Raw genomic sequence first — 22,767 nt, forward strand, 5'->3', positions numbered from 1 at the left:
CTACAGCACGTGCTAAGACAGCTTTCCACGTGTGCACTAAATCCAGTAATTTTGGTTTGCATCAAGTCTTACTGCACATTTGCAGAGAGGTGAAAAAACATGCACTGCAAGTCTGCTGCTTTCTGGAAGCACTGAACTTAACACACAAAACAACTGTAAATATACACATTCACATTTAGTTGTAGAAAATAAAGAGTGCTCTACAGATACTCCTGCTGGAGAGGAAAGCCATATGTAAGGCACAAAAGCCATCACATCCAACAAGACAGTTCACTGTTTTTTGACATGGAGTCTGACCATCCAGTCTGCTAAGCAAGTTAAACTTCTGGTGATGACCAATATCTTTTACAAGCTTAGCATAGACTTTTCCACATTTTTGAGGAGACATGTCTTTCAGCTGAAAAACGGCACAGAAGAGTAAAGTCGCCAGGTTTTAACTACACCATTAGAAGACTACAACAAACTAAACACACGCTCACCCTGATTTTCTTTGTTGTTGGGATTTAGGGTGGGTGGGTGTTGTGTGTCATCCCTCCTAGTAAATGCAATGGTAAAATCACCATTAGCAAATGAATTAAGTAAATTTACTAATTTAGTCAGGTCAGCTAAAGAGGACTGACCAACCAGTTTCAGTGAAGGTTAAAAATGTAACACCTCAGGTCATTACGCAGTAAGTTTTGTTGCTGTGATCATGCAGGCACATACCAGACAGCAGAACAGAGGTGAATGTCTGAAAGCACAAGAACAGGTGATTCGTGTTAATACATTATGATCAATTCCAAATTCCTATTACTGTAAAAGCATTTCTGCCAATTGCCTTTCTCCAAGACCCTTCTCATATCCTATAGTCACATGTTATAAGAGAAAGTTCTGCAACATAATTATTCTCAAATATATTTTTAAACTACACGCCCCATTCAGTGCAGAATACCAGCATGGTGTAGCTGACCTTTGAAATACCAACATATTTGACTTAAGAAGCCTAAAAACAATACTGTCTCCCTCAATGTCCTCTGGTTGACTAAACAAACATCACGTTACTGCACTGTACACCAACATGGAGAACACTGTACTGGTTATTGACTTTGTGCAATCGTCACTGGAATGCATGCAAATGTAAACTTAGCAGGACAGCCGCCATTTACTACTACTGACATTTATATTGCTGATAGTAACAATCACTAGAGAACCAGAGCTTTTCATTAAGTAACCGAGTTGTATATTTTCCTTATATTTTCTCAATGGGCAGGATCCTGGAGTACTGAATGAGAAACTTGTACTAGAAAACACTTCTATGAACTTTCTGTGCATTTACTAAAGTCCTTCCTCTCTGGTAAAAAATTGTGTCAATCACAAAATGACAAATCTCCTGCAGAGAGCTGTAATATACTCTGTAGTGATGATGGTGAAGTATATGCTTAAGAGTATTTGGAAAAAAAAAATCAAAATTAGAGTTAAATACCAATTCTAGCAAAACAAACTTTTCTGAGTGACACCACCGATGTAATTCACAGCCCTTACAAGATGCAAATATGCTTTTGGGTATATCCATTGACATATACTTTACATAGCAGGATTAAATTCAACTATAGCATTGCAAAACAACAACTGTTAACCCCCAGGCTAACAGCCAAGACACCAGACACTTTGCAAAGACATTTATTCTTCACACACAAGTAGTAAAGGATCATTGGTTTTTGGATTTCTGGAAGACGAAGAGATGCAGTTCCACCTGGAACTGCTGTCAGAAGAGAGAAGTCTTCCTTCACCTTCTTCCAGTGTTACTCCTACCTTCCCCCAGCACTCAGCAGACCCTCTGCAAGCCTTTTTAACTCACTAAAGCAGCAAACCTCTCCCCACTGCCATGCCCCCCCCCAAAAAAAAAACCCAAATGAAAAAAAACCACCCACACCACCAAACCACCCAACAACTTTCTGCTAATTTGTTTTCTGCCATTTTTGTGAGCTATGCCAGCTAGCAAGTGCTGAGATAGCACAAGGGCATTAGGCCAGAAGTACAAAATCCTCACTTCAGCAGTGACCTCCATGTAGTCAACTACCTTTTGAGAAGCTTTCAGCTGCATACTGCTTTTTTTTTTTTTAACTTAACTCATTTAATGTCATGCATTTTGAAAGATGGAGAGACTGTTTACAAAGGCATGTAGTGATAGGTAATGGTTTTCAGCTGAAGGAGAGAAGATTTAGATTAGATATTAGGAAAAAAATTCTTCTCTATGAGGGTGGTGAGGCACTGGCACAGGTTGCCCAGAGAAGCTGTGGATGCCCCATCCCTGGAAGTGTTCAAGGCCAGGCTGGATGGGGCTTTGAGCAACCTAGCCTAGTGGAGGGTGTCCCTGCCCATGGCAGGGGGGTTGGAACTAGATGGTCTTTAAGGTCCCTTCTAACCCAAACCACTCTATTGTGCTATGAAGCGGAGCACGTAACACCTACATCACCACTCAGACACCAGTGAAGACATGCTCTGCTCACTCTGCCCTAGGAGACGTGTACATTAAATTCAGATCACACACAAGTCCATAAAAACCATTCAGGTGCACTGCTCCAAGAGAACTCGGAGCTCAGCCACACCAAGATGACCCAATGGCATTGGATGTGTGAAGTCAATCATTAAATACTTTCCAAAAAAACCCAAAAACCAACACCCAAACAAAATTTAAAAGAAACAATAAAGAGCTAAAGCTCTGATCCAGCAAAGCAACAGGGATGCACTGAAGTTTAAGCCCACAAGATACAGACATGTACATGTGCTTTGCAGAATTCAGACTTAAATGTCTCAGGTGAAATGTACCTGAACATATCCAAAACTGATATCTAGGGAATAAATTTTATTACAAACACTGCAGCAATTTCACTCTGGTAGATCTTTTTCGTTATTTTATCATAGCACCAGAAAAAAAAACCGCTAAAGAACTGACTGTGCACAAATACGTGGTAATCAACTTCCTTAGCACATTTGAATAGCAAAAGGGATTTCTATTAAATAGAGTTAAATATTTGAGTTAAATATTTGGGAACTACACTATAATTTAGCCCTAAACACATCCCTAAATCTATAGGTTAGGTTTCACATGTGTGATACAAATAAGTATCTAGAATAATTTATTTATTAGCTTTCTGTTTATAAGAAAATAATGTGCAGAACAAGGTGTAATCTAACAAAATCTATCAGTTCAAATCCTACTCCAAAAAAGTGGCACCGAAAAAATAATCATGCCTTAATATATTTTCATATTATAAATATTTAAAAAGTCAGTGACTAGAATATTTTTAAATGGTACTTAAAAGTATATATAAATAGACATTATGAAATAGGTTATACAATTAACCTCATTATTTGTAAACATCTTCCTTATATGTTCTTACCTACACAGAGACACAATTCTTAAGACCACAGTGTTTTGATGCAGTGTCATAGTTTTAATACATCACTTTTATTGATAACTTACTGTAAGAAGAAGGTTAGAATAAAGTGTTTTTCTTCCCCATTCTTTTCTGAAATGGTCACATGACCTTTGTATGTCAAAAGAACACATTTGTTTTAAGAACAAACAATGCAAAACTACCCTTCTCCCCATGCTCTTATCCAGTGAGCTCAGGTTTTGACACAAGCAAAAGTGAGCATCCTACCACATACACACTGCTTCAGCAGTATGTTATTCAATTTTAAGACTGAACTGGTAGAAATTGTAAGTAACAGTTAAAATAAAAAGTATATACCCTTTCTTTGTGTGACATAGTTTTTTCCCCAATGGTTACAAAGACAGCAAAGGTAATTCTAATGAAAATGGTGCCTAGCAAGTTTGTAAGTCTACGTAGTACTGAAACTCAAGTTATGGATAAAATTAAAGAACTAAAAAGATATTTAAAATTAGGCTTCTACAGGACTTCAAGGCCAGTAACAGGGAAATAAAATAACATAAAGATACAAGAAGCATATTTAGCAATACTGTTGTTAACATGTTCTATAAAGCCCTAGTGCCTTAATGATCATTTGTAGTGCAGCATTTAAATTAGGCTTCTGAATCCATACGTAAGGAAACTAGATTGTTTAATTTTGACCAAAAGTCTATAGAAGTGTCTATTCAATAGAAAGGCTACAAACACAATTTAAACAATCATTTAATCAAGTAACTAAGTTTTGACATCACCTTTATCTACCAGACAGATCCAGTATGGACTTGCCTTAGGCAAATCAGTCATTTAAGTTTTAAAAAGCAAACAGATGGAAGACTGAATAAATGAGTTCAACCAAAATTGCCAGAGGCAGAAACTCTTCCCGTAAGTTGTTCTTAAGTTACAACAAAAATGTAAGCCTAAAAGGCAAGATGAAACTCTCTTCCTTTCTGAAGCTGTGTATAAAACACAACAAATGTTCCTATTTATGAAAACATGTTTGGTTACTGAACACTTTCATACTTAATTTTTATCTTCCTCCTTGACAAACTGGCATATATAAACACACTAATCAAAATATCACATTCATCAGTGTATTAAATATCAAAAATAGATCCATCCTTTTTAATGTTCCCAACACTTTCAGAATTCAAACTGTCATGCTCGATGTTATTATGGCAAATGACCACAATATGGATTGCAACTGCACTATCGATCTTTTTAGTTAATGGTCATTTGTCTAAAAAAGTAAACAAAACACTCATTTTTCTTTCAGTTCTTTCCATGCATTTAAGCATATTTTTAAAATTTATCTCTGATTTGCATGGTTCTATTATGAACAGTGTAAATACACACTATTAATTTTTAAAAGGCTCAGTTGTAAGCACATCTGCAGCGCAGCTAATGAGTATAGTAGGATGTTTCCAAGCCTACTCATTTAGCATAAAAGGCATTAATTTTTACTACTGTTCTCATAAGTCCAACATATACATTGCCTTTACATATTTTAAATATTTAATCCATTTTCTAGGATAACATACACTCCAATTATTGCTTTCTTAAACAGAAGTGATAAAAAAAAATTTTCCCAACAGATTTTTGTCTTACTTAAAAAAATGACAAGTCAAATTACAGAAAATTAAGTGCTTAGGTCCTATATCATGGGAGAGGATTACATTACTTTGAGTTCACAATGTGACTCTTAAGACACAAAGCCTGTTATGGATAAAAACAAAAACAACGTGAAAAACCGCAGGTCCTTCAAATGACTGTTCACAACAGCAGCCTTAAAGGAAACCTCATACTGGACAGGCTTCCCAAGTCACTAATAATTAACCACTGTTCAACAAAATATCTCATTGTAATACATATGCAAAGCCTCATGCCAGTCTAATTTCTCTCTAAATAAAAATCCAGTTCTTCTGTTCTTTATCGGGTAGAAGACTGATAATTGGCCTCTCAGAGAAACTAAAAAAGCCTGTCCCTCCTCCTGGCACACTGCACACTTGTTTCATTCCGAGGATTATAACCTTGGAGACTTGGTATTCTCAACAGCTGAAGCACTGTGCCAGTTGTTCTGCCTGCGTATTATTCCTGCTGTACATCCAAAGGACTCAGTCTGATTTCATAATAAATCACGCTTTCCATTGACGTGAGTGGAACAAAAGCACACACAAGAGGGAGCAGGAAGCAACAAGCAAGGAAATACAACCATCAGAAAAAAACCCAAAGAGCTGACCCCCAGATGCAGGTTGCAAAGCACCATTAGCTCCCCAGAGGAAAAGGTCTGGAGACTGTGGGCAGTACTGGCTTATGTTCTATAATGGCAAAGTTACAGAAAGAGAAGCCCACAGGTAGGACCATAAAGATCCCATAATCTCCATTTTTTTAACTTTTTAGGGGTCCCTGCCTATGCCATAACCCTATTTTGCAAAAATGAGAAATATATTCCCATTGGGCATGTGGTTCTAGTAACTAACATGAAGGGAACAAAAAAACCTCTTTGGTTCTTAAATGTGCTTCACATCTTTGAAGACAGCCTCTGAGCTAGCTTTCAACTTTCTTTTTGGTAAACTTTAACAAAAGGTTGGCAACACAACTTTTATGAGCATGTGACAATTAAGCAAGCCATTTTGTGAACACTGCAACTTACCCTGTCTGCTCCCCACCCCCACTTAGATTCTTTGCTGTGTAGTAATACAGCTGAGCTCACACTACAGTGGATGAACCGGGAACTTGAATTTGTCTGCCCACCTATTTTCATGAAGCTTATGGAAAATTAACTTTGAACTCTTTCTGGTCTGTCAAATTTAATCCAAAGCAGCCAAGAAGTTCAAAATGTCTTGAGTGTCAGTAGGGAGAGGCTGACAGAAAGGATTACTGTGCAGGAAAACTCAGCTGAGAAGTACATTCTCTCACCAAAAACATTCTGTCAGCTCATTGCAGAGTTATGTATTTAATAGCTCGTACAGTAACACATACGGCAGATGAAAAAAATATAAATGGTTTGACTGGGATCTTTGTCTTCTCAACTAGCTATCCCCATACGATCACAATCTGTTAGAAGAGCCACCATGGGCAGTTTTAGGATTCAGGTTTCTTCCCATACTTGGCTCTGCTGACAATTTCCATCTCACTTCTCCTTGCACCTGGCAGCTCCTACCAGAGTGCTTACGAGCCAGCAGAGGCTATGAAAAAGACAAATAGGAGAGCAAGTCTTAGTAATTCAGTATTGTGTGCTTCTCTCTCTCCCTCAGCTTTCACAAGCTCCTCTGGCTGTGGCTGCTGCCTTCCCAACTAAGTTGATGAGAGCAGCCAGATGAACTGGAGGAGGCTGTGGAAAACAGCAAATCATCTGGACACAAACAGGAACAGAAGCAGCTACCAGAAAGGTTCACAGCTTTCCTCCATCTACCTCCTCACAGAAGAGTCATGTTGCCACAAAAGCTCTTCAGATCCACACGGCTTCAGGCTCTATGGGGCACTAGGTGAATAAAGTTACTTTGCATATCAGAACCCAGACATTAGATCAATCCATACATTGGTTTATCATCAGTTTTGGAGCTGAACCAATCAAGTGTAAATGGAAATAATAGTTCTCTTTCAATTAAATACAGAAGTTTAAATAGCTACAAATCACACCCTTCCTCCAATACCTTCACTGCTTTCCCAAAACATTTCAACAGTATAAACTGTTTATACTTCAGAGGTAAGTGCACACAATAGGTATAGAACTTGTTTTCAACGCAGTAAAGAAATAATTACCCTGAACTTTCTACCTCCCACCTGTAATTCCTCCCCAAAAGAAACAATTGCAAGGCTAAACAGTGATTTAGCTGAATGTTGGCACTGTGATTCAACAACCTACAAAGTGCTCACACGAAATAGTTCTTATGCATCCTTAATGACCAAACTCATAACAACAAACAACAATAAAAGGAACTTGCAATTTCCTAGTCCCGGAGCTGTTCAATCTGCTACCTCTAGAATCATTTATGCTTTGGAAAAGAAAGGGTAAGTTCTTTCCTTTCATTCTCTGCTGGAGAGATTTTATGGCAAAAATATAGTAGAGAATTTTTCACACCTACAATACTTAGTTGAACCAAATTTCCTTATGGTAACTGATTAACAGCCCTATTATTTATTAGGTGAACTCAACACAAGATTTGTGGTTTAGCTTCAGCTTTAAGACTTCAATTCAGTTTTCTACATCTTACACTGAATCTTCCAGGAAGACTATGATTCACAGTCACAATATTGCTACTAATTTCTGGTTCCAGGTCAGGAATATATCCCTGTTCTGGAGAACAATTCATCAGGTGCTATAGTCCAACAGAAAGCACAGATATTCTCAGGTGCTTTCCAGAAAGACAGCCAAAACCAAGAAAAATAGCATGATATTAGTATTAATTGGGCAGCAATTCTTTTACTCTGCTACTCTTGTCAGGGAGTAAACAGATGTTTGTACTGAAAGATGCTGCAGTGGAAGAATAGAAAGTGATCACGAACCCATTAATTTAATTGTAAAATGAAGCATCCACTCCAGGCTCTGAGTCATTATTCAAGAAGCAATAATAAACTTGGATCACAAAAATCAGGTTAAAAAAAAAAGCAGCAGCTCTGAGGGTGCATTTATCCTGTAATTGTTTGTTTTCCCTTAAAGATTTAGTCCTGCAAGGATGCTTGTGGCTCTGTAGTTAATAATCCACACTTCTTATAGGCAAACAATCATGTTCGTTAAACATAAAAATATAGCTAAACTCTCCAAATGAAATTAGCCTACAAATAAAACCAAAAAAATTACAACGTACAGAATTTTCTTATACTCTAAGATCTTCAGCATACAGAACTGTCCACACAGATCCTGAAACAACTTATTCTATCCCTCAGCCTTGGGCCCCTCAGTTCTGCAAGATATTTTGGCTTACATTTTATGACTCCCAAAGAATTAGCTTCTCAAATCTCTCTATACATTGTACTCCTGCTTGCCCACTTTCTCAAAAGAGTGAGCCCCAAAATCCTGTGACTAAAAGGAATCAGATTAGCCCAAATAAATTAATGGGGAGGTGAGAATGGTTGGCAAGTACAGAAATGCACAAATACCATCTTTTTCTTCCATAACATCTGATTCTTGGAAGCCTGACTTGACAAAAGCAGATATAACATTCATTTGTATCAGCTGTGGCTCCCAAACCACCTTTTCATGCAGCTGTTGAGGGGAAACTCTCAGCACTATTTAGAATTAGATTAAATTAGATGAAAAATAGACCAGATCTAATTTGGCAAGATCCAAACACAGTCAAACAGCTTAAGGCCAAACTCTTAAATTTTAGATAAAATAGCTGTTGCCATCTTTGTAGTTTTTATGCTAGAAATGTTTCCATTTCTGATTTAAGGAACCTTCTCTCACTAATAGATCATGAGCATTTCCCACTTTTTAGTCTGTGGTCACTGGAGCTGATTTCTGGTTTTATTTTATTCTCATGGCAGGCAAAGTCCCCTTCACAGAAAAATAAAATCAAACAATCCTACAGCAGTTCAAAAGAAACAAGGCCTCATATTTCTCCCCTCACTTCAAGATGTACACCACAGAAATGAGCATAACCATTTACATCAAAACTTATGGATTACAGCTTCCTTTTTGGTAGGTTAGATGACTAAAACATTTTTGGCCTTTTTTTCTCCCCCTTTTTACTTACGTTGGCAGTCATCAGCGAACGTGCCTAGTTTCTTGCTGTCACTAGTTCAAACAATCATACTCTCCATTCACTTCAGAAACATGCAATTCTTTCTTCAGATCCTCCTTCCAGAGTTCCTCCTTATCTATTTATTCACCAAGAAAGTGCGTGAGATTTGCCAATACTAACATGACTGGTGTTCTTTTGTTTGGTAACACTAGAGAAGTATTAAGATACAAGGAAAGCAGAGTACCTTTTTACTTTGTTTTTGCCTATCCTGATGACATAAGATAAAACAACTTATTCTGAGCAAAGGAAACCATTTTGGAAACACCCTGGAGAGAAACAATGTACAAGGTTACTAGACACTGAAAATAGACTGGCAATTTGTATTTCTGTTATTGCACAAAGATCCAAACTACAGAAGAACCCACACACATAGAGAGTAAATAAAAGCACTTCTAACTAGTCTATAAGATGACTATAAAGGGCAAGGAGTCTTGAAAAAGAACTCAGATTGTCTAGGTGTGCATACAAGAAAAGGCCAGTTTGAGAAAACGGGTAAAGCAAGCCTGCCCTTTTCCTAGATCCAAGCCCAACTGCAATAAAAGTCCCTAATATCTGATCATATAGCACAATTTTGGATTCTTCAAATTCAAGCTGAATGGTCAATTTATACCTCAGGAACAATTAGGAGCAGTGTATGTTTATACACTTAAACGCACACTTTCACTTAGCCATATCGAGGGACATCTAGAACCACAGGCACAAACGGAAGGGAGGGAATTCCCATTGCATGACCTGAGCCCATGTGCTACACTACATGAAGTTAACAGGGGTAGGAAGGATCCTACAGTCCCCTCCCCTCTCCCTTAGCAAATCTGTGCTTTGATTTAAATAAACAAACATTCCTTACTAAATAACAGTCTAGACAAAGCTTTGGTCACATACAAAGAAACAAAAACAATTTTCAGAAAGTGTCTCCAGAAATCTGGAAGCAGGCATGAAGTGTAATTCATGAAAGTCTCCTTTTTGCACACCAGCACTTTAAGTGTTTCTTTGAGCATATTTAATTTGAAGGGGAAGGTCAATTTGCAAAATAGGCTTCTGGTCTTTCTCCCTATTGACCTATTAAATAGGGTTAAGAGCAGCAACCAACTTGTATAAGACTTCACAAAGCCAGCAGTCTCTTAGGTATCCATGTCTGATTCAGTTGCAAAGTTCACCACCAAACATCATTTAATGTTGCTTGTTTTCTAAATATTAAGGCTCAAGTCCACCATAATCTGGTTTACCCAAAAACTATGGGTTCTTGCTTTATCTCTGCTCCCTGTCCTGTATCAGGCTGGCACACAGTTTACAGCGGAATTTTTTTCTCTGCTTGTTCACTCAGGCCTGCCTGAATTCAAACCGACTGTTGCGACAGGAGGAGGGAGGGAGACGGAAAGAAGCAAGCCCCCATCTCATCCCCCAGCTCTGGGATTTTCCTACTTCTTTGGGTTGCGGTTACCCAGAACGTCCCTCAATAACATCACTTCCATTGTGTCTGTCACTTCTAGGGAAGTGAAAACACCCCAAAATTGTCAGACTCATTTGCATTTGCTTCAGACACTAGTTAAACATCAATGAGCATAGCACGTCTATTCTTGCTATGTGGAAGTTTAAGTTCTTTAAGGTTTGTAATGGGCTTACCAAACAAGAAAACACAAACTGGGGCCATAGCTGACACCAGTTGCTCTTTCAGTTTCTTTCGAGGCATCTCTCAGAATACTCTGTCTAGATCTTTCTCACCCAAGCACACCCAGTGCATCAGGGTAGTGGTAAACTATGTAATACCTGTGACATCACAATTCACAGGTAAAATCTCCCACCTTCCTTCCCACGTTCTTTTTACCACAGGAGAAACTCCTTGTGGTTTGCCTTTCAAATAAATTTGAGTTAGTGAAAACACAAATAAAACCACGTTGCTGCTTCTCTGGAAACAGCAGCTCATTTTTTGATGCGGAAACTCTTGGGTCCCTTCACAGAAAGGCACACCCAGAACCAGCTGGTTGGGCACGGGGAGGGGAAGGACAAATGAGAAACAAATATGCTCAGTTCTGGTTTGAGATGAGATGCCAGACCAAACCAATCCACACCGTCTAGCTTTGCAATGGCTTCACTGCATCTTCAAGGTGATACATTCTAAACATCAACTTCACAACAGTTCTGATTGGCAATTTCTAACGCATTGCAGTCAGGGCTTATGCAGACAAACATGGCTTTTAGAAGCAAAATATTTGTCATTCATCATTAGAAAAAATATGAAGCTAAATTTATTTTCTGCCTGTTACACATTTTCCATATATTTCTAACTTGCACTACTTTGACCTGGGTTTCCATTAACACCAAGAAATAGATTGTTTTTTCAAGTGTGGTGGTTTTTTGCCCCCTCTTTTCAGTGCTTTAGGACAGCTGTTACAAATATGGATCTGAAGTTAATAATTATATACATGGCTGGCTTACGTGCATGTACTGCACCTACACTTATCCAAGATCACACTATAAAAAATGCAAGTTTTAGAAGACTAGAAGAATCTTCCTTTCCTTTATTTGAAGTTTATATATTTAAAAGATTTCCAAACCAGAAACTGGGTGCACATCTCCAAACATTGCATATGTTCTGAATTCCAGACTTATTTTTACTTGTTCATCTAATTAAGCATGGGAGAAAGAAATATTTGTATACAAATCCAAATTAGAGAACTTTCTGATAGTAGTAATGTTTTACTATATTACATGTTTCTTCCATTTCAAAGCATTTTACTACAATTTTGGGAAGATTAATATTACAATGTTACCCTCTTCAATTTATTTTTCTACTGAGCATGCAATTTTCTACTTGGCTAATCATTTAAACATGATTACGAAACAAGAATACACACATCACTGAGTCTCAATTGAAGAGTACGGAGCTCATTTATTAGAAGTTAGCCATGTCAAAGAAATGAAAGCAGATAAATGGAGTTTTACTGCTGACTAGCATGAAAACAAGATCAGTTTTCATACAGGTTTTGGTTTTTTTTTTTTCCTCCAGGCTGTGGCAGCGAATGGGGAAAGAAGAAAAAATTAGTGCAGCACATTCTTTTATTTAGTAATTGTTATTTAAATTTATTGTTATTTTTAGTAATTGGTATTTAAATATAAACTACAATCTTTCATAAGGAATAACCACCTATGAGTGAGCAGAGATTAAAAAATCCTTTTACCACATTAAGATATATATTCAAAAAAGATTAAGTAATGTATTGCTACCTAATTTCTTTGCTCTTAACAAGTTTAACTGGTAGTGAAATGAAACAAATATCTGCATTTTCAACTGAAACTCATTTTTTACAATTAGCAAGTGTGCAGTCTAGTGGTTTTTCCATCTTTAATAATGGCATTTACTCATTATTATTCTAGTGCGTTTGTTCTCCCAAACTATCACATATCAGTACAAAAGATCTGTTTACAACAAGTATCAATGTCTGCATTGTTTCAGTCATGCTGATAAAGTAAACTAATCATTAACTGGAAGAGGTACTAAAAGTAAGAAAGAACACATTCTGCAAAATGGAACAGTTCTTATATTTAGTGTGATCAGAATATCACAAAGCTTCAGGCAGTGCTTTAAGGGGATCAGCTGGACAGTCTATAGTTCAGATGGACAAAGGCCCTACCAGCATTCAACAAGCTTTCTGACCCAGAGAATAATCAGCCACGTGGTAGGTACAAGTATCTGCCAGGAAAGCAGAGCAGAAGAAACATTAACAAGAGTGACAAACATCTACCATTGTAAGCAGGAGAGATCAGAGGGGCAGCTATATTGACAAATCAAAGTAAAACAGCAAGGACATTCCTTCGGTCAGGGGAAGTACAAGATGCCTACACATTGGCAGAGGGGTTTGGAGGAACTGCAGTCCTAGAGGCACTGCTCAATCACTGACTGGCAATAAAAATCCAGCCTCCACTTTTGCTCACCTGGCCCCATACGCTAACCACACAGAGATGCAGCGCACATTTCTCTATCTTAAGATCTATGTCTTCATTTCATGTTGGGTTGCCTGGTTACACAGGACACAATGCTAAATACAAAAAGAAAATACAGAGGTAGATATTTTCGTTGATGAGTGCCAAGGGTTAAATAGCCCCAGTTAAAAACAGACAAGAAGAAATAAATTTGAGATGAGTGCTTGACAGCATTACTGCAAATCTCAAAGAGCAGAAAATATTTTTCACCACAGATCTTTAGAGAAAAAGCATACATTCCAAGTCTTACACCAATGCTGTGGATGGTCTTCCTCTGGCTTGGCACTCACGACAAGACTTCAGAGCATACAGCAGTCCCAGAAAGCACAGAGCTCACTCACGGTAGTATTCAGGAGCACCCTATAACACTAATTGGGAAAAGGGTCAAGATCTCAGAGAGGAGAAAAGAAACATTAGTTCTCACTATCTGTGGATTTGAGAGGTTTTTTTTAAGGAGATTTGGTGAGCTTGGGAAGGTAAGACTGTACCTTACTCCACTAGGACACACGTCTTGTATTTCACTAGAAATTGGGGGATTCCTAGCAAAACAAATTCAAGGATGGCCTTTCTCTTACAAGCTTTGTATGAACAAATATTTGAACCTAACAGAATTACTTTTTAAATGTGTTTTTACTCAAAGGCAGAGAGAATAACAACATCAAGCAGTTCAAGTTTTATCATTATCTACCTTATCACTATGAAAGAGAGCAAAAAATTGATGTTGAAGTAGAGAAGGTTACTGTAGTGTCAGTTACAAAGAGACCCACTCCAGCACCTGTAATCAGCTTCAAGATTTCTATCAATGTCAGGAGGTTTTTGAGCCCAAGCTTAGTTTGGCATGGTTCATTAAATACAAGGCTATTTCTTAATGACCAGCTTTCTGTTCCAGATTAGTTGCAGTCACAGCCAAACACATTAGGCATATAGCAAAACCAAAAATTAACACTTCCTGCAACCACAAAAGGCAGCATCTGTATGGGACAGACCTTGCCAAAACCAGCAATTGAAGACCCAGGACCTGACCAAAGTGCTAGCAGAGGCACTTCTTCCAGCTCTGGTGACAGCCACTGCCATTCAGCACCCACCAGAAGTCAAATGGCTCAGCAGCTCCGCACACAAGGGACAGAGCCGATTCCACTTCCCCAACTGCACAGACTGCCAGAGTACAAAGAGTAAAGGCATAAACTAGTGAGTGACTGTGATGAGTATGGATGATGACTAAAGGCTGTGATCCCATTAAAGACAAATATGCAACTTTTTTATAGAAGTATTGCTAAGAAATAACAGGATCGCATTTTTTTTTCAACCAACGGAAGTGATCACATAGCAGCAGTCACACAACATTTTCTTTGCATCTGTTAGTTAGAAACAGTTGCAGTAAAATGTATTACTATTTCTCGGCTGTTCCGCTATTGTTATTTTAACAGCATTTGCTATATGAAACTCACTATAATGTGTGGACACGTTTCCAGGAAGGTCAAATTTGTTTGTACATTATACTTAAAAATACACAACTTATATCAGTGCTTTCCAAGGTTCTTAAAGTTTGGAGTTTCCTGACTACTGAATATAATTTTAATTGACAAAAAAACCCTAGCAAGGACTTTGAATGACTAGCACAGCTGGGTTTGCTGTACTTACATCAGCAACAACTGTCACAAACAAGAACAAAGGGGATTTACATAATAAAACACAAAATATTGAGTCGTTTATTGACATTAGTATTGCAGGTTTTTTCAGATATTAGCGTCCTTCATCCAGAAAGCTTAACATACTTATCGCACTAAACTGCTGAAGTCATCTGCACTCTGTGGAACTGGCACAAAAATAAGCAGATGATGAAATTACAGGTGTCCCAGACAATTATTTCTTGTATAGAGCAACCTGAATGGTATTCTTTTTTGTTGCTTAAATGTCACAGTCCAGTTAACCATACCATGCAGCTGACTAAATAAAGTTATCATAGTTTAGAGTCTTCCAATACAGTTTAGTTAACTGTATTAAAGGCAGGGCATATTAGAAACCTTAACAATAAACTGCACAAGCTTTATGGAATTTGTTAGATTACCTAAGAGTATCTTTTTACACATATTCCTCTTAAGATTCTTTCAATTGGTAAGGTTTATCTATAGTGGATAAGTAAAACAGGTTGTATTTCTAAGCTTTTTTCCTCCCTGCTATCTAGCCTTTGCAATAGCCATGTTTGGTATATTTCCCTCCCCAGAGGGAACATATTTGAGCTCAGTATGAGGTTACGATCTTTATACATTTGCTTTTCAAGCTGTAAATCACCACTGAATATTATATATTTTCTTTTGTTCCAGTTTGATCAAAGAACTATTGTTTGACAACACCACATTCTTTAACAAGTTCTTTAGGAAGATAGACACATTAAAGACAAGGGAAAGAGACTACAGAAGAGACATGGATTTCATTAGAATTATGATGATTGGAACAAATGCAACATAAAATGAAAAATGTGTAATTTCTTCAGAGGTGTGTTGTTACCTACTTGTATCGCTGTAACAAGCAACTCTAAACTGCTTATAACAAACAAGTAGAATTCATTTCCAGAACAAAGGACACTTCACTTTGAAAGTTTAAATTTAACCAAAAAAAGTCGTTGTTTATCCTATAAAACCAAAGCCATCACAGCGAAACTATACTAGTATCAAAGCAAATACAACACAATCAATAAAGCGGGGGAAGAGCCACATAGATAAGCAACAGTGTTAAAGCTACCAAGAGGGACAAGACAGCTTTCAAAGGGCAATAACAGAGAACCCTAGAATTATGATTCTCATGGAGAAAAGTTGTTTCTTTAGCTGTATCATAGACTTCCTAATGGGCACAAGAATGTTAATAAAATATGAAAATACTAATATGCCAACAATAGTGACATTCCAATTACTAAATCAATCACAAATTATAATAATCATCAAACATTGGGAGCTGGGTTATTGTCTAGACAAGACACAGGTTGAGACAACTATTTGGAAGAGCGATTACAAGCAGCACAAAATTCCACTGTCCTCTCCCACACGAGCCCAAAGGACTGATAGCTGCTGATGGTGATGGAGAGGGGCAGGAGGAATGTTAACAATCTTCCCCTTTTGACCCACATCAAGACTGAGATCACAAAGCAGCTTTGCAGGGATGGAGTCCATGAAAAGAAATACAGGCCACACAGAGGAAAGTATGCTGAATTGACATACTGATGCATGTGCATTTTTTTTTCTGTACTTGTTTGATTTAGAGAGTCTACTGTTCTAATTGAGACATATCTCATCATTATATTGAAACTACTGCTGTTTTTCATGAGACTTGATAAAACAGGTTCATTTAGGACTTACTGACCCTCTTATTGCTACTCCCAGACTTTTCCAACCACTAAACCAAACTCAGGTAAACATAGCATTATTTTTCGTACCCTTCCAGAAAGATGCTGTTTCCGGGGAGTTTCCCTCGAACACAGAATTAGCTCCTGCATGTAGATCATTGGAAAAAGTATATTATTCTTCAGAGCTGTCACATTGTTTCTGGATATATTTAGCTTTCGACAACACCATGCTTATTTATGAAACATCACATCCCAGAAATCGGGGAAAGTCTCAATGTATTTACATAACATTCTGCAGCAATGAAACAAGGTAGCAAAGCACCTGCCCTGCGCCCCTACCACTCCCTGCCGCAACATTGCTACAGTTCATCTCTGCCCAACTACAGAAACCAAACACTTCTCCAAAACTGTGCTGTAAGCCACATCACCAAAATGACTAAAGGTTGAAAAAAGTTTAACCTGTATCAATATAAGGAAAAACAATAACTTCAAGAACAAGAGTACCTTACTGAATTAAAGTCATTTCACAAAGCGATATCAGAGGGAAGACGGTAAAAAGACAGGTTTTTCAGTAAGGATTGCAAGGATCACCAGAGCACAGGAGATTTGATGCACCAAGGGGGGGGGGGAGGGGGGGGTCGACACAACGGGACAGACACCAAACTCACAGAAGTTCTCTGCTGTATTAGTTTATATGGAACTAAAGCATTGGAATGAGATGTTGAAGCTACAGATTGAGTTCCCAACCCAGGATACAAGCACCAAGTCTAAGACCAAGCAAGCCCCAGGCTGAGACCTGCAAGCCACATATGCTCCTGAATATGAAAGCTGAGCACCTGCACCAGTCGGTGCTGTTCTATATGACAACTTTTTAAGAGGCAGATGCCATTTAGGAGGTTCTTACCCCTTCCTGATCACTGTAACTTATCCCCACCAAAGGCTCCTATCCCAGAGTAAGGCTGACTCATGCATTTGCAAAGTCATGACCTGTGAAATGAATCGCCTTCTCAGGCACACGCATATGTGCCCTCTCTGCAGTATTCTTTGAACAGGAGCAAGCAGAATCAAGGCACAGAGAGGACTCAGAAAGGAAATTGGCTCTGCCATCAGAGATTCAAAACATTGAATCACACCTATAGATCATTCACCCACAAAATGGGGTCATGTCTGTGGCACAAGAAGTCATTACTTGTAAAAATGACACAGAAGGAGCAAGTCCACATCCTGAAACATGCTGGACTTGTTCCCATCTTTGTCAGGTTGCAGGTACAGTACCCTAAGAATTTGAGCTGAATTCTGTAAATAAAGTAATGAAGGCTTATGAGGCTGTGCAGAAAAAGAGAGAGGCAGCATTGCATTCATGCTGTTGAATAGGAAGAAGTATGCTGTTACAGAGGCTGAGGTTAAATAAAAAGCAAGCTGCCTGTGCTACCTCAGAACACAGAGCAGCTGCTCCACATTGTACTAGAAAGGACACTGAAAGCAAGAACTCTGGACATGTTGGTGCAGATTATAAAACACATAACACAAAGTTTAAGGCCAGATACTCAGAAGCCACATAGATATTTAGCTTTTCCTAATTTAAAGCCCAGCAAGACTCACACACAATCACTTAGTAGCTATTATGCCTAAAATCTCCCACAACTTTAAGAGCAAGTCTAGGGGCATGCAATGCTCTCAGGTGAAGTGTTTTAAGAGGCTGTTAAGAGTATCTTCCATCTTTGTCTTCCTTTATCTTAGCACTTGCTGCATCTTGAAGGCAACTTCCTCCACAGTTCTAGGGGATATGTACCAGTTTATGTACCTCAGATATTACACAAAGGACTCATGAGTAGAGCACATAATTATTGTGCCTTAAATCTACTCTTTGATGAGACATAGTCATTTGCAGAAATGGCTTAAGATATCTAGAAAAACAAAAGAAAAACAAAACCACCACCAAAATAAAACACACCATGTAGTTTCTCTTTTTAAATAAATTATAAAACTCATACTGAGCTCCTCTTTTAATTATTTTTCAGGTTGTCAGTAAAACATTTGCCTTTACAGAAGAGCACTGAGGTCACAGGACAGGAAGCAGTTAATAATTTTAAGTTTTGAAAAAGTTACCAAATTTATTAATTCCTATAGTTTTTTCCTTCAAAGATTATTGTAATGTCACTACTACTCTTACTGCTTTTGCCAAGCTAATTAACCTCTCCCTTAACAACCATCACATGGTTATTACTATATGTTACTACTGTTACTTTTTAATATTATAGAATACTTCTACCCTTAACTGGATGATTCTTCTTTAGAAGTCTTTTTTCTTTCCTTGAATGCAGTACTGATTGTTAGAACAGAAGGTCAGCTGACTCACCTTTTCAGTTTTTAGGTTTTTAGTATGCCCCAAAGATATAAAGAGCATGCTAGGGTCACTTGGCTTTGTATACTTCCTCCTCCCATTCACAATACACATTTTTTATCTCCTCACCCAAATGCCTTAAACTTTATGCACCAATCCCCAAAACACCTTCATAAAAGGGTCAGTCCTGCAGTACAGAAGCAGACTGCTTCTGTAGAGTCCTCCACAGCACAAACAGAAAGCTCCAAAATAAGGGGAAAGAAGAAACAAGGAAGACTCTAATGACTCAAATTAGCTGTATTCAACAAGCAACACCTGCAGTTCTGCTGCTTACCCCCTGCCTGCTCCATGAGCCTTGCTTTCCCATTACAAGAGCCCAACTTCTGTGCTTTTAAGAATCTCTTGTGGCTTCATATATGGACAAGACTCATCTCAGTAAGAAAAGGAAAGGCTAAAACTAATTATCAACTTTTCAGCTTTGTCAGATCTGTTCTCTGGTGTGACTGGGAGCTCTTTGCACAGTAAGTCCAGCAATTTCAGGATGAATTTTCTTTGAACCAGTCCTAAAGCTAAATAGGTATTTTGAGGAAGCTGAACCTGCACAGAAACTGCTCTGTTGCCTGAGGCTGCACTAAACTATTACAAGTGACAGAAATGAGTCTGGATTACAGGGTGGAAAAAAGAAATTAAATAAAATCTCCCCCTCCAAAAAAGCGAGGACAAAAAAAAGAAAAGCAGCTAATCTTTTAAGAGCAAGATATGCAACTAAAATCTACAGAATAGTAAACTGAGGCAAAACCAAGTCATTTGCATATAATGTTTCTATGAAAATTGTGGTTTCCCATCACAGAGGACTTCAGACTTCTAACTTTCAAGTTCAGAAGAAAAATGGAGATAGCTGCCTGAACATCTTCCTAGTACTAGGTAATTCCTCACCAACTGCATAATCAGCCCCCTCAATACAGCTATAGGCAGAAATTCTGACCCTACAAAAAAATAAAAGCAAAACAACTTCAGTTGATTATTAGGTCAGCATGTGGTCATTCATAACCTCTCCAATTTCTGCTTTTTCAGAGAGCAAACTAATTGTCACTGAAGGTAGAGAATCCATATTCCTTTCTTTAAAAGAAAAAACACCACGCACTTAAAATATACTATTAATGACAGTGGCATGTGAAGATGATAAAACTAACTTATATCTGTTCTATGAAAGTTATCTGAAAGTGACCTCTATTATGATTGCTTTCTTTGAAAGCACTTTCCAAAATAAATGCTAGACCACAGAGGTTTTAAAACCTAATATCAAGTCTCTACGAAGACTCTCGGTCAGAAACAAGCTCTCATATGACATGCATATGCTATCAACTACTTTGTCATTGCAGAATGTCACATTAGTTTCTCCCGCTAAAAGGAGCTGTCATCACAACCTGTTTAAAATAATACGGAAGATCAGTGCAGAAGCTTAGCCATTTCTTGTGTTAGCACTAGCACATGAGGTGGATTGGAAAGGTTTCAGCCTGACTACGGCTATGCAGAACTCCTTTTGTTAGCTCATAACATTTTCTAAGTCATTATCAGATAGAATTGATAACACATACTGATAAAGTCATGATGCATATATCAGATATTATATGGAAACTTTGAACAATTTCTCCTTGGAAGGGCACCAACCTAAGTATGACCTTGGAGAATAACTTTCTGAATTTTAAAAGGAGATTGAAGGAAATATGATACCTTTCTCTCTAACAGATCAGTGGGAACTGAATTTTCAAGTGGATTTAGTAGAAGAAATTACAATATTAAGTAGTTAACACTAAATTATTTTTTGTGGGATGTCACAGGGGAGCATAGAAGGAAGAGCAGTCACTACTCCAAGATTAAACAGGACAGGTTTTGCTCAAGACGCTGCTAAAACTGGGCAAGATAGTAAGAGCACACAATCATCATGTGAACAATGAGGCAATGACTGACAAGCAGAGCAAGGTTTCTCAGAATTTCAGCATCACAGTAGTCAATGTTTTAATAAAGCAATTTTCTGTCCTCTTCATTCTCCTCACCCATTATTCTCCACCTGTAACATCCTCTCTACATAGTCATACTGCATCCCAATGGCAAGGTCAGCAGAAACACACAGTGCAAGCAACTATTATTTTCTATGCATTTTATGTGAACACTAATGTAATTCAACAGTTGAGAGCAAGAACTACTAGCACCAACCATCAGGCAGTAGATGCAAGTTATCAAAAAAGTAGCAACATTTTGGCATTTCTTAACTACTGAAGATGAGAGTAACAGTCTGGAGTTCCTTCTTTCCCCCCTTCCTCCCTAGATTAAAAAAGACAGCAACATTTCATTTCCAAATTTTGCTTAATTTCTCTTTTTTTTTTTTCAGGGAGAAGGAATGGAATTCAAGTTAGTGTTATCACATTAGAGAAAAAACAGATTTAAAATTACTTGGAATTTTTGTTTAAGAAAATTCAAACTTTGAAACTCTCATTTTCCTTCTTAGAAATGTCAGCACCATAAATACCTATTTAACATTATGCATTTCAGAATTCAAGCATAAAACCTGCAGAAGTGGGTTTATATTACCCTCATGCCCCAGGTTCTATGCTACTCTGCTTCTCTGGAAAAAGCTAACAAGTGCCATGAGCTGTTTTAAACAAACAAACAAAAAAAAAAACCCCACAAAAACCAAAACACCCCCAAAACCAAACAGGCTTCCTTGGGCCAAGTCATTGTCAAACTCCCTCAAAGAGCTAATGAAACTTTGCCTGACTAAAGATTGCAAAACCATGCTTTTCTCAGAATTAATGCAACATGCCAGGTCTTATTTTGTCATTCCGAGAACCATGCCAAGAGGAGTACAAGTACCATTGTCAACAGCTTATCACAAAACCTAATGTATATGGGAAATATTCACACTTCAGACAACACGGAGTGGCAAAAATAACTTTTAAGGGGTAATCAACCACTGGATTAGTACATCAACAGTCTTTACATAGTGTCAAGAGTGCTGAATTTTGAGAAACAGAGTACGTAAGAACAGAACTCCAAGAGATTTGGAGTGGAGGAAAAAAGCAAGGTTTAACTAATAAAAAATGTAGGACAAAACCAGAATAGACAGCAGTGGCAGGAACCTGCCTATAGCAAACATTTATCTAGAACAGACTCAGGTAGTCTAATCTGTATACAACACAGACAGGGGGGTGGGAAGCTGGGGGGGGGGGTGTGTTATGTAGGGTTGGTTTTGGTGGGGTTTTTTTAACTGCAGAACTACTATTTCCCCAAAAAGTTTAATAATTGAAGAAAATTTAGGTTTTCTTTTGTTTTTCAGAGCAGCTATGATTGAACTTGCAGTCTTACAGATCACCCCTGAAAGCTTATTCTGTGAAATAAGTTTTCTGCTTCAACAGCCATGTTATTCTCACATAACAAAAATAATTTACTTTCATATTTGAACAGTTTGGTGTTTTCTCCTTACCCTGCACAACAATATGACCACTATCTCCTCTCTTTTCCCACCAACACCCCAGTTTTAAGTGGCAAAAAAAGCATAAATGTTTCTCATTTCTAAAATTCAAAGTCAGATCTCCTACAAGCCATAAATTATCCCCAAACTTTCAGTACTGTAAATTGACCAGATACAAACACTACAGAACAAAACACAGCACTGTCAGTGACAAGCATAATTAGCTTACTTTTAGGTGTTGACTTTTAGTAGTACTCAGTGTCGAGGCTCAGAACTGTCATAGCAAAAGAACTCAAAACTAAAAAAAAGTGCATTCTACTCTTCCTGTTTAAAACCACAAACTTCTGAACAAAACATTTTAGAATACATTGAAATAAAGAACAAAGCCATTCTTATAATTAACAGCAAAGTAGTACAGTAATACAATAATATCTTTAATAGCAAGTTTTTTCTTTCTTATGCTGTTATAA

At 37.8% G+C, this 22,767-nt stretch overlaps 2 protein-coding genes across 4 annotated transcripts in view; both read right to left on the reverse strand.

Moving 5' to 3' along the window:
- Positions 1–22,767, reverse strand: part of ANK3 (ankyrin 3) — a 371,936-nt gene that overhangs the window by 346,451 nt on the left and 2,718 nt on the right. The window lies entirely within an intron of this gene.
- The window catches only part of RHOBTB1 (Rho related BTB domain containing 1), a 140,383-nt gene that overhangs the window by 19,217 nt on the left and 98,399 nt on the right, over positions 1–22,767 (reverse strand). The window contains exon 15 of one of the 2 annotated variants that reach the window (XR_008577940.1): positions 13,392–13,509. The exons of the other annotated variant lie outside the window; for it this stretch is intronic. The gene's annotated coding sequence lies outside the window, so the exon portion shown is untranslated. The remainder of the gene's footprint in view (positions 1–13,391; positions 13,510–22,767) is intronic. 2 annotated transcript variants of the gene reach the window in all.

Source organism: Grus americana, chromosome 7 (assembly GCF_028858705.1).
Source record: "Grus americana isolate bGruAme1 chromosome 7, bGruAme1.mat, whole genome shotgun sequence".
NCBI lineage: Eukaryota > Metazoa > Chordata > Aves > Gruiformes > Gruidae > Grus > Grus americana.